At 42.5% G+C, this 12661-nt stretch overlaps 1 protein-coding gene across 4 annotated transcripts in view; it reads left to right on the top strand.

Annotated features, from left to right (window-relative positions):
* The window catches only part of LOC140699647 (trafficking protein particle complex subunit 9-like), a 205788-nt gene that overhangs the window by 181662 nt on the left and 11465 nt on the right, over positions 1–12661 (top strand). Inside the window, exon 3 of one of the 4 annotated variants that reach the window (XR_012077894.1) lies at positions 6006–6140. The exons of the other annotated variants lie outside the window; for them this stretch is intronic. The gene's annotated coding sequence lies outside the window, so the exon portion shown is untranslated. Of the gene's footprint in view, positions 1–6005; positions 6141–12661 lie in introns of those variants that run through there. 4 annotated transcript variants of the gene reach the window in all.

The raw sequence follows: 12661 nt of genomic DNA, 5'->3' as shown, positions 1-12661 counted from the left end.
TGTGTGGTACTAGACATCTAAAAATGCATTTTTCAGATGAAAAATAATGTGTATTTAATATTAAAGTCTGAAAAAAGAGTCAAAAGGGTCTATCCTGGTCCCAGTACTCAGAGATAATAATTAACACTTTAACATCTATTTTCTGTTCTTTTCATCAATGTGTATCAGCTCTGTCATAAAAACCAGCGAGCACTGTGTGCATGTTTACTGTGTGGAGACCTCCATTTTCCATTCGGCTTATTACACATTTTTCTACAATATTCTATCTCCCCTGACATGATTTTTAATTACCAGTATAGCATTCTGTTTTGTGGAGGCATCGTCCATTTTACTTTGTACTTAAGTAAACTTTTAAATTCCAAGTATACTTACTTGAAATTCTGAAAAGAGAACTGTGGTGGTACCTAAAGTCCCCTACTTCCCTTCCCCTTTTTTCCTGAGAGTAAAAGCTGCTGACAATGTGGAGTATATATTTCATGACCTTTATGCCTTTGTCATATATATATACACACATACATACACGTATATGAGAAATCTATGTATATGTGTGTGTATATATGCTTTATTGAAAAATAAGGCCATACTATATGTTTTCTGCAGCTCGGTTTATTCACTAACGTATATATCATAGACGTCCTCCCCCTCCAGACTCACCCGGTCCTTTCAGATAGAGTAAAGGGGTCTCCTGATGTGCAGGTTTGGTCTCTTGTGTAACGACACCTTTCGTGGGAGAGTACTGTGGACAAGGCCTTGGACCACGCCGAAACGCCGCTACTTTAGTGCCCACAGCTCGCCGTGATTTACCGCATCATTGTCTTGATGGTGAACACTTAAGTTTTCTCCATTTTCCACTGTCAGAAAGGGTGTTTGACTGGCATCCTTCTTGTACAAACATTCCTGTGATCTTGTATGAGTATTCCTTTAGCTAAGGTTTCTGGAAATTTAGTCCTTGGATGTGACAACTTCATACATCACAGGATCCTTTCAAGTGAATCTAGAAATTCCTTCTCCTGTGGGGAATGAAAAGATGTAGAATAAATTATGTAACCAATTCTCTATCGCTGGATATGATTTCACTTCAGCTTTTCTTCCCACCATTGTAAACAGTGCTGTGTAAATGTTCTGATGAGTACATCTTTTTGAACTGATTTTTTCTAAGTGTAACGATTCCTAAAAGTGGAGTTCAGCCTGTGTGCACACACGTTTTTCAGAGTTTACATATCCATTGACATGTCATCCTCCAAAAGATCGCTCACAGTTTGTTGTCTCAAAGATGGACACTAGCTATAATATCTTTTAAACATATTTGCCAATATGACGAGCAAAATGATTTTCATTATTTTAGTTTGCACTTGATGACCAGTGAGGTTTTGAGCATTTTTCACTCATTAGCCATATGACTTTTAAAAAGTGAATGATCCCTTTTGTCCTTTGCAAACATTTAAGTGGGGGAGCTTCTTGTTGCTTTGTGACAGCTCAATGTATATTATGAACGTTAACCCCTTGTCTTCATCAACATGTATCAGAGAGCTTTTACTTGTCATTTCTTGCCTTTCATTTTGTTCAGTAGGTTCATTATTGTTGTGGCCCAAAATAATCTTAAGATAGTAAATGTCTTCTTTTTGGGTTTTATTCTTAGAAATGCTTTCTTATAATGGTATAAATTTCTTCTGTAGGTTTTTTTAATCTCTAAGATGGAGATGATAATGGTACTTGTTACAGTGAGGAGAAGCTGAATTGATATGAGCAAAGAGTTGTATTTGCTCTTATTAGTACTTTCTAATATTTACATCACTTTCTGTAATTTTTCTTGCGGTCATTTTGACTGGAATAGAATTTGTTTTTTCCAGGTATTCTCTGATTGTAACAAGACAATTATTAAATTCATACTTTGCTTTTTAATTTGAAATCTCACCTGTAAAAAATACTTATGTACACTAGAGTCTCTTTTTGAGCTCATGATTTATTTCTGTCAATCTTACTTTCTTACTCTAGCACTATATCTTACATATTGTAAAAATTTATTTAATATATTACAGTGTGAATTTTTTGATTCTTTTTTCGATCCCTAAATTTCTTGGCTTGTATTATGACTTTATTATTCCTGAAGAATTCTAATATAATTTTTTCAAGTTAAAAAAAACAGATAAGTGTTGTCATGGGATTTTTTAGTAATTTTGAATTATCTTTAGGAGAACGTACATCTTAAAACTGCTTTCCTCCATACAATATGTTGATGTCTCTACTTTCACACTTCTTACTTTACCCCTCAGTACAGTCCTGTACTTTCTCCATGTACAACATGGGCATTGTTTTTGAGTTTATTCCAGATTATTGTTGATGTTTTTGTTAATTTTTTAAGTGAGAAATTTTTGCTATTATGTTTTTTAACTGTTAAAACTGACACCTAGGAAGGCAGATTCGGTTTGTAAATACTCACTTTGTAACTTCTCATTTAAAATTGTAAGTATTAAGTACTTGTTACAGAATCCTTTCTTTTCTGTTTTTAAAAATTTGTTTCCAAGATTCTCAAAATGGTCATAGCTAAGTAGTATAGGTGGGGAGACAGATGGAGAGAGGTAGTGTGGCTCATGTACAAACTGTGAGCACTTTCATGGCTGCCTTTATGCTGGAAAAGCTGCTGAAGAGTCCAGGTTAGACCAGGGGTGGCTTTGTATGCACTTGAAAGCCAGCTTTCCTGCCTGTATGGTGAAGCCTGGTAGGTGTGGCAGGTAGATGATCAAGGTCGAATGGAAGTTATTGGCTGCACAGAGCACTGTGTCTGAGAACTGGAGACCATCGCCATGGGAAATGCTTGGTGCCAGGAACAATGCAGAGGAGCTGGGGAGCCTTGTGTTAAGGATTTTCCAGCCCTGGGAGTGGGAAGATCAGACTCTGCGTTCAGATCTGAGTTTGAATTCATCCTCTTTAGTTTACTTGTCCTCTGACTTTGGTCAAGCTATATACCGTCTTTCACTTCCTGTATTCTTGTCTCTCAAATTAGGAGAATTACAGCCTGCTGCTAGAGTGTTTGATCAGGTTAAATAATTTGTGTCTATAAGATGCCACGTACAGTCACAAGCTCAGTGAGAAATGGGCTGTCGCCTGTACTTCTGCAACTCAGTGCTTGACAAGACATGGGGGAAAGCCAGTCCCTAATTTGTGTGTGATGCAAGTAAGAACAAAATTAATGTCTTGCCTTTCCCTAGCAGTATTCTTACAGCTTTGCTTCATTTACTTCTTTCCTCCTTTCCTTTCCCCTTTCCCATCCTCCACCAAAAGAGCCTCTCAGAAAAGTAGTTTCAAATTACTTTAAAGGTTGGCTCATCCTCATGAAATGATAGTATCATAAAAAAAACTGTGCACATCCCAGAATATATTTTATTTGATTTACACACACACATGTGCATGCAAACACACACACACACAAAATCAGTCTACCTCCCACTTGCAGAGGGAGAAGGTCCACTTTTTCTGAGTTTTCATTCACAGAGAGTGAGAACAATGTCTCTTACACAGACTTTCACCAGGCTTCGTGCATGGTGTTTTTAATTGAATTTCTGTTTGTGGCCATATATATAGTCTCCTAATAGAAGAGAGAAAGTGGAGACATAGACATTCCGCTGAGATATTGGTGTCATCATATTTTAGTTGTAAAGGACTTAAGACAGCATAGAGTCACAACATTTTATGGGTGAGAATCCATGATGTTGTAACTTGGACAAGAACCTGGGTCTTCTGCCATCTTGTCCACGCGGGTGAAGAGGCAACTAACTGGGCAGGGGATAGTAGGGATCCTTCCTGCTTCACTTCCATGTTCTTGCTAGTTTTCATTTCAGCTGCCTTTAGTTTATGTTCATGAGGCCACTCATGGGAAGGTCACTCTGTCCTGATAGATTGAGTTTCTTATCAGCAAAAAGCTCTGGACCCACTCATATTTCCCAGAGTTTTCTGCTGACCTGCTGACACTTTATATAATTGAGACCTAAGAAACTACTGAATATAAAATCCTTATTGTTATCATTTCCCCTCGAGTACCATAGGAATGGGGTGCTGTCTCAGGCTGTCTAAAGCCAGATCTGAACAAAGATAGGGTGATGGGCTGTGCTGCTGGACCTACACAGTCGAAGGGGATTTCCACCTTAGCTTTATAATCAGGCAGATTAGTTCAAATCTTGCCTTTACCAATTATTATCTTTGTGTCTTGGGGGAGAAACTGTACTTTTTTGTGTCCAAATTTGTTTATCTGTAAATAAGTTCAGTATTTATTTTAAGGTTTCTGTTTTAGAATTGAATGAGCTAATTCCTTCATTTAACCTAAAATAGTGATCGCATGGTTCTATGCTGGTGCCTTGGTAGTTGATTACTAAGGGAATTGGCAGTGAGAATGGGGGTGGGGGACCCCTGGATAATAGAGCTTATATTCCAGGATATGCTTGTAAAAGACTGGATGTGCAGTGGATTTTTAGTAAATATCTACTCCTTTCCTAATCTGCATTGATGGTTTATATATCTTTATACAAATATATGAACAATTTTTATTGCAATTTAAATATTTTTGTCGTATTTACATTATGTAGCTATAAAAAATACGTGAAATAAAATGATTTGACTTTTATTTTCTTTTGAATAAGCAAAACAAAATAAAATAGAAAAGAAAAAAGTTTTGAAGGAGTAGAAATAATTTTATTTCTTTGGACTCAATTCCGTATAATAGGTTTTTTGTCGTGTTGTTAAACAGCATATAAAATTGATAGGTTGTGACATACTGGAAATGAGGAAACAGTGGAGACATACTACCTCTAATGCAGTCATTTTGTTACCAAGTCCAAACTCGTTCTGCTTGCTGCATGACAGGCCAATAAATGGGGAGATGAAATGTTGGAGTAAGGAATAGTGACTTTATTTGAAAATCTGGCAGACCCAGAAAATGGCATATTGATATCCAGTAGAACTCTCTTCCCCAAAGCAGAATTCTGTCTCCTTTTATACTAAAAAGCGGCGGGGATGTGGTTGGTTGTTGCAAACTTCTCGCTGTACGAATTGTTTCTCCTTGGAATCCTTTGTTCCTGCAGCTGTCCATGTGGGTCAAATTATGGTGCCCCCATAAAACCTCCAAATAAAAGAAAGGTTATCTATTTTGCAACTTGCCATCTGTACATAAGTGTAGAAGAGCTAATATCCTTAAAGATCAGAGCCTGGAGAATAGGCTGTCCTGGATATTTCAGGCTAAAGGCAACTTTTTTTCAAAAGGTGCAGATAGCAAGTCGGAGCCTAGAAAACAAGGTACAGTTTTAAAGCCAAACAAACACATCTAACATGGAGTCAAATTTGTTCTTTTCTATTACAATTTCTTTTTCTAACTCATAAATAATTTTAGTAAGAAACATGAGAAATTTTTTTTATTTTTGCTTCTTAATAACGAATTACAACTACACTTTATTGAGCAGGGATGCTGTGCGTGCCTTGGGGTCACAGCAAACTCTTGTTGGGGGTGGTCGACCCTGCAACATGCCTGATGTCCTGTGTGTGTTGGTGAGGGTCCCCCTAACCAGGGGCTCTCTTCAGGAACCACCATATGGGCATTGACCTCTGGAGACCTCTTTTTCAGCTGCAGGAAATTTTTTCAGATTTTGTGATGGAAAAATCACTCCTGCTGCAGATAATCAGGGAATAAAGGAAGAGGAAAAGGGCTTGAAGTAGAGTAGAAGAGAAGGACAGAAGATCAGGGAACCTGGGGGTTGGCAGCGGGGCCCCGGGAGAGAGAGGAGCAGAGGTGTTGTGGGTCCCGGCTACGGAACCAGCTCCTGCACCTTTCCCCGCACCCAAGCCACACAGATTTTAATTGGGCCCAGGACTCCCTCCTGTCTGGATGTCACCCTGGGCAGAACTTTGAGAATCGAAGCTAAGGGGTGGTCAACACTCACCTAGGGGGTCACTGAGGACTTTGCTCAAGTCCACATTGACTTTTCCAGTCATGTGCCTTCACCTGTTCTTTATCTCAGGATCTGAGAAGCAGGAGCAAGGAACTCATGGAGAGATCCAGGAAGATATCTGACTGTGTTAAGAGACGACAGTCACAGCGACACGTGGAGCGAAGACACTTGCAGTAAAGTAAAATAACTTCACAACTATTGCATCAGAGCTGCAAGTGTGAGAGAGCCTAAGCCTGTCTCAGAGTGCAGGGGACAAGAGGAAAGGAATGGTAAAATTAACACTGACATTTGAAATTTTGTTAAAAAGAATGCTACTGTTAATTGTATCACTTGAATGTATGCAGGTGTTTTACTATGAGCATTCATAGGTTCACAAAACCCCACCAGCCACTCTTGCTCCCATCTGGTGTGGGCTTTCTCAAGCACAGTGCCCTTCCTGCTTGGGTGGGCCACGCTGCTGGTCCTTGCCTGGGGCCGGACTGCTACAGGACACTGAGTCCCCAAGGCACGGCCTGGGATACATGACAGGAACATCTCTGCTCTTGGCTGAGGGCCTCCGTTTCCCCCTGCAGTGTAAGAATGCCGGTGACTCAGTTAGAAGCATGCATCCAAGCCATCCTTCCGTGTCATCACCATCTAGAAGCGGTGCCTGAATCTTCTGAATTTCTGCAGAATGTTGTTTACAATCACCTTGAACAAGTGAGTGTGTGTCCTCTTTCAAGTGGAGGAATTACTGCCGTTTTCCTGGAACTTACTCACCACTAGTCCATCTGATTTTTCTGTGATAGGATTCAGTATAGCCTGCTAATAACTCTGCAGTCAGATCTTGAAACCCTGATGAAGAGGATTATTTATTTTCTTTCCTTATATGATAGTATTTTACTTTCAAAATTCTGAGTTTTCTGTTCTTGGAGGAATTTTTTGGGTGTTTGGAGAAACAACTTTGCTCTTACCATCTTTGTGACCTGTTGCTATATGCATCTCACCTGTCTTCTGTCACTTGTGAGGCGGTTCCATTTGTGACCCTGTCCGGGTTATTCATGTTATAAAACATAAAATCTGTAAAAGTACAGAACCCTTTTACTCCGAAGACATTCCACAAATACTCCTTTAATCTGGGTGTGGTTTTAACAAGACACAATCATTAGAACATATACTTGCAGGTTGCCAGTGCAAAATCCCCAAATGAATAGTCTAGCTCAACATCTAAAATCTTTCTTATCTACCTTGGATATGTATGGATAAGTGAAGCAGTTTGCTAAGAACTCAAGACCAGGTTTAGGATACAGGCTGATGTAGCTCAGCAGGTCCTCCCAAGCTGATGCTCTGCCAGAGAGTGGGGTTGAGGGGAGAGGGCGTGCCCTGCCCTCCATGAGCTGACAGTTTCATGGCAAACACCTTCACCAGGTGAAGAAATTGGAGTTTCTTCTATGAACAGTGAGTCTGAAAAGAGCCCAAAAAACGTGGGAGTGACACAATCCCATTTGTCTCAAGTAGGGGAGAGTGGCTGTGGGGCCACCTGGGAGACTCGTGAGTCCAGGTGGGCAGTGTTGGTGGCTTCCACTTGAGCGGTAGGATAGTGGGTAAAAGCGAACAGATTGAAGGCATGTTTAGATGGTAAAAAGAAAGAATTAAAGCTGTCTATGAAGGTAGGATGGAGTAAGGCCCAGGTTTCTGGGTGGATTAATGAGTTAAATGATGGTCCTGCTGTGTTTTGAGGACGGAAAGCTGCAGAGGGATTTCTGGGGGAAAACTGATGTGTTCAGCTGTGGGTAAATTGAAAGGTTGTTAGATGTGTGGTCTGGGAGCTCAGGTGAGAGCCAGTAGTGAGTAGGGAGAGGGGAGAGAGACTTTCAAATAATTTTATCTTGTGAACATACATATAAGGATGAGTAATGACACAATTAACCCCTCTATATTCTGTATTTAAAACCCAGTAACATTTTGCTATATTGATTGCAGGGGTTCTTAATTTTTTAATACAAATAAAATAAATAGAAACAAAATAGTGGAGTTAATGAATATCTTAGAGTTGATGTGTGTCCTTGTATGTATTTTGATTTCTCATCTGTTTATAAACATAATCTACAAAAAGTTAACTTGCTTAGAATAAGAGTTAAACACAGGGACATGACACACTCTGTTGGGGGTTGAAGGTGATATCTTTGGCAAATTATGTAGCCTCTCTTTGCCTTTGTTGCATCTTCTGTGAATGCCCCCGGGCCCCTCATCACAGCTGATTTCCTAGACTAGAAGTTGGGAGGGAGGCTGCTGAAGGGAGTAAGAGGTGGCAACTGCTAGGAACAAAGAAGACAGAGACAAAAACAGATTAAAGCCTAGAAACTGAGTCCTAATACCCTCAAAGGAGAAATAATCCCACAGTGTTTTGAGCCACTTACCATAAGGGAAACAAAATCACGTGGATCCAAATCTCTTGAGCATATGTATATTGTGGGTGGGAGGGTGTCATCAGAAAAGGGTTGAGAAGAGGCTTTTTGGTTTCCCTTAACGTTTTCAGTAAGAATGGGGCGCAGAAGCGAAAACCACCCGCTTCACAGTAGAAGGTGTTGTTTTGTGCGAAACTGACCAAAGTTTGGAAACCAGTCATCAGTGGTGCTGGGAAATGAAGAGACTTCTGGATTGGGTTGGGCACTTGCTGTGACTTCCAGGAGACCTGCTGGCTGGGGGCTGTGAGGCGGGCAGTAGGTTTGCAGTGTGACCTGGGCATAATCCCTGGCTCTGAGGCTGCTGGTCTGACTAGCAGACCTGGGCAGATGCAGTCCTATTGGGGCATCTCGCGATGTGGCCTGGGACAACTGCCATGCTGAGGGGGAGAGGAGGGATCCCCTAAGGAGGTGTCCCTGTGAAGAGTAGAAACGTCCTCCTGCAGGGGAGGAAGAGCCTCTGAGCAGTGGGCCGGATGCACAGGCAAGAGCAGTCTGAGCACGGAGATTTCGGGGACCTGGAAGTCATAAAGTGGCCCGAACAGCCTTGTTCCTGAGAAACTGGAGGGAAAAGAAGCTGCAAATGCAGGCTAATTTCAGACCCTGTGGTGGGTCATGAGTGATAGGAAAGAAATGGTCAGGGAGGCACGAGAGAACCCTGTGGTTCTCCCAGTTGGGGCGTCACACCAGAGGGAGGTGCAGAGTTATAGACTTTGTCACTTTTTATCTGTGTGACTTTGAACAATATCACCCCACCTCTCTCTATATATATCTTCATCTGTAAAGTGACAGAGTGACAACTCGTGTCATCAGAAGGCTTAGTTTAGCTCTGATCCTCTTTGTGCAGTCCTGTCAGTGCTGCCCTGCAAGGTTCCGCAGTGGCTGCTCTTACCCTGAGATGGGAGGGCGTAGAAGGGCATTGTAGCACCCGAGGGCAGGAAGGGGTTGCTTTAAAAGCAGACATGTAGCCTCCTGCAGCTGCAGACCTACAGGCAGTTTGGTTTATGGTCGTGGAGAGGACTTTGGAGGTCTTAGCATCGCCTTAAGACTTGTTTTCCCTTGGGGACCTGATTTGCCTTTGCAGATTAATGTTGAAGATTTGGGCTTCTGGCAAAGCTGTTTTCAGAGATGGGTATATATGTAACATATAGTATAAAAGGAAAGGTTTTATTTAATATTTGGGACTTTGTATCTGTAGGGAACAGCTCTGTTGGCCTGGTTTCCACGGAGGACACTAGCGGTCGTCAGAGCGTGCGGGAGGGCAGGCAGCCTGCAGTGCTGCTGCGGGGGTTCTGCCCAGCAGGACGCTCTGCTGAGTTGACTCTTCTCTGAGTTTGGTTGCCAGAGGAGCAGACAGCAAAGTAATGAGTTCTGGTGGGATTGTATAATGACAGGAAGAAAGAGGGAGCCGTAGTTCTTCGGGACTACTATACTCTTTTGGTTCCTGATCCAGTGTGTCCCATTACAGAATTGATGAGTTGTGTCTATTCTGGGACTTGATTGAAATAAACGTGCAGCCTGAATATAAGAGTTATGTTTTATTTGTCAGGAGGACTCGAGCCAGGATGACCGCCTCTCGGAACACTCTGAGGGACTGCTCCCAAGAGTAGGGGAGAAGCTAGGATTATATAGGAGCTTTACAACAAAGACCAGGTAGTCAGAACAATAAAACATTGCTTGTTATCTAAAGAAAGCCAGGTATCTCAAGTTCATGAATTTAATGCTTTTCAATATATGGGAGGAAGCCAACATTTGGGCTGACTGAATATATACTTTAGACAAGCACCTAGCTATCTAGGGCCAGTAATCTGTCCTTTCTTATTCTGAGTCTGCTCAGAGGGCACCGTTGTGAATGGCTGCAGGCCTGTCTTCACTGGGGGGTGGCGGCAGCCGCTGATGACTTGTTTTCAGCATTCTTTGTTTAGTGACATGGTTGCAATATTTTCATTCAATTTGTAGTATTTTCTTTCACAGAAAATTATGATATTACCCTGATTATGTATAATCTGGAAGCTTGGAATGGAACCGAGATGGAATTACTGCAGGTAACTTCTACTTTAATAAGCCATGTGTAAACATGAACATGGAGGAAGCATACAAAAGGATTCGGTGGTGAATGGGAAGGGTTTCTGCACGTACAGGAGAAGGCAAGGCAGAATTCCTCTTCTTTGTGGGCAGGTATGTGAGTCCAACTTTCCTTTCTGAAGTGCTTTCTGAGAACTGTATATGGTAATGAACCAACATTGACAAACGGTGGCACACATTGCATTTAAGAGCTGGCTGGCTTCAACTTGGGTATTGGACAGGTGGAATTCATAGGCAGTGGTCAGGTGGATGGGACAGAGATGGAGCCCAGGCCTGGGCCCATATTCAGGTTGCAATCGCCATTTACTCACCATAGCGCCTTGGACTTGAATGTAACCTCTCTTAAACTGATGGTGAATATGTGAAATGGGCATGATAATATTCGTTACTTCCTGGGATTGTTGTAAGTTCTGAAGATTATTATAGCACACATGAAGCACTTAACACACTGACACTTAGCAGTGTACACTTTGTTCGACCACCACGCTTGGTGTGTGTCAGAGCCTTAAAGGCAGCATGTGTCTGTTTAGGATGCACTGGTAGCCCCTTGGCTAGTTTGTGAATTTGGTGATTTCCTTTAATACTTGTAACTCTGTGTGCCATGGGCAGTTATTTTTATGGACAGATGAGGAATCTCAGGGTAAAAAAGACTGTGTAATTTGCCCAAAGTCAGACCATAATTTTGGGTGCAAGGGCCTCGGTTCAGCATGGGTTCCTGGGCCTTCTGCTCTCTCCGTTCAGCACCAGAGCCAGATGTGGGCTCGGCTGTTTCCCAGCCCAGAATATCCGGCAGGCCACAAGACACACCTGGTCCTGTGCTGCTTGAGCAAAATCTCCGGAGGAGAGGCAGTTACAAAAGGGATAAACATAAAAACAGATGACAGCAAATTGTGATCAGCTCTGAGAAGGAAAGGAATACGTCTGGCCGTGCAGAGCTGGGAGCTTTCCCATCGGGGCTGCTCTGGGGGCGCTCATCTCAGCTAAACAAGCTCTGCTGCTGCACCAAGGCAGGAAGGCAGGGCGCGTGTGGCCAGGTAGACAGGGCCTCGTTGATTGTACTCATTCCCTATTAAGTGGCAGGTGTCACAGGCACTTAACTAATAAACAGATGTTGGCCATAATCATCACGCATTTTGCTTGGTAGTTTTATTGGCGCCAACTTTGAGAGGAGGTCTTTGAATCTGGGGAGTTTGCCGCATGCCCGTGATTACCATGGATATACCCCCACTGGTCTTTCAACCTAGACTGGTGTGGCTGTCATGTCCCAGCCTTGTGAATGGCATCGTGTAGCTTCTCCCAAGTGGCCCAAATGGCTGACATTGATATGCTTAATTCGTAGGAAATGGTATGTGACAATAAGAGAAAAAGTTAGTAAGAAATTGCAAAACTAGAAAATAACCAATTCTTCCCCTGCTGGGGGACCGTACCCTGTGTCACTCGCACCACTCACTGCCTGTCACCTCCTCCCTGAGGACTCCGTGTTCAGAAGCCACTCTGAGCCTTTGAAGAACATTTTGCCTCATGACACTGTTGACTAGGACCTGCGACCTCTCTGTCCCTGGTTAACTCTCTCTTCAAAGCCATTTAAATTTCTTGCAGGCTCCTCCACTCAAATGTAAGAATAGCCCCTTTAAACTTCTTGATGCAGCTCCTTAATGAAGATCTTGGGAAGGAAACCTAGCCAAAACCTGGGAGGTATTCACATAGTGAATGTAACCTGAGCATTTATTGACGTTCAGAATCAGAGCGGTGGGAGACACAGGAAGGCCTTTTTAAGTTAGAAAGTGGAAAGAGAAAGGACTCAGGATGTTTGAGACTGAAACATCTCAGTCCCAGCCAGCAAGGCACCGGCGTTCAGGATGGTGTGTGGGGAGTGCAGAGTTCTCAAAAAGAAAGAAGTGGTGGGATGGCAGGGAGGACATTTAGGTACTTAACTGGGGAAGGAAAAAGTTGGCTGAACAATTCATGGTTGAACAAGAGGATTGTGACATGATGTGCTTGTATTTTGGAGAGAAGGGTTTTGTGGAGCCAGGCCTAAGGAGAAATCTCTCTGACTGGGGAGTCAGCACAACAAAAAAACACAGAGAACCGGGCAGACCCCATGGCCCCTGATGGGGGAGAGGCTGCCCAACAATTGGAGACCTGGAGGCTGCTTCTGTCCCTTAGCTGGGGCCTCAGACCTCACTTCACATCCCA

Source organism: Vicugna pacos, chromosome 11, assembly GCF_048564905.1.
Source record: "Vicugna pacos chromosome 11, VicPac4, whole genome shotgun sequence".
In the NCBI taxonomy this organism is placed as follows: domain Eukaryota; kingdom Metazoa; phylum Chordata; class Mammalia; order Artiodactyla; family Camelidae; genus Vicugna; species Vicugna pacos.
Note: the sequence above shows the minus strand (reverse complement) of the source record. Positions and strands in the feature narration are given on the sequence as shown.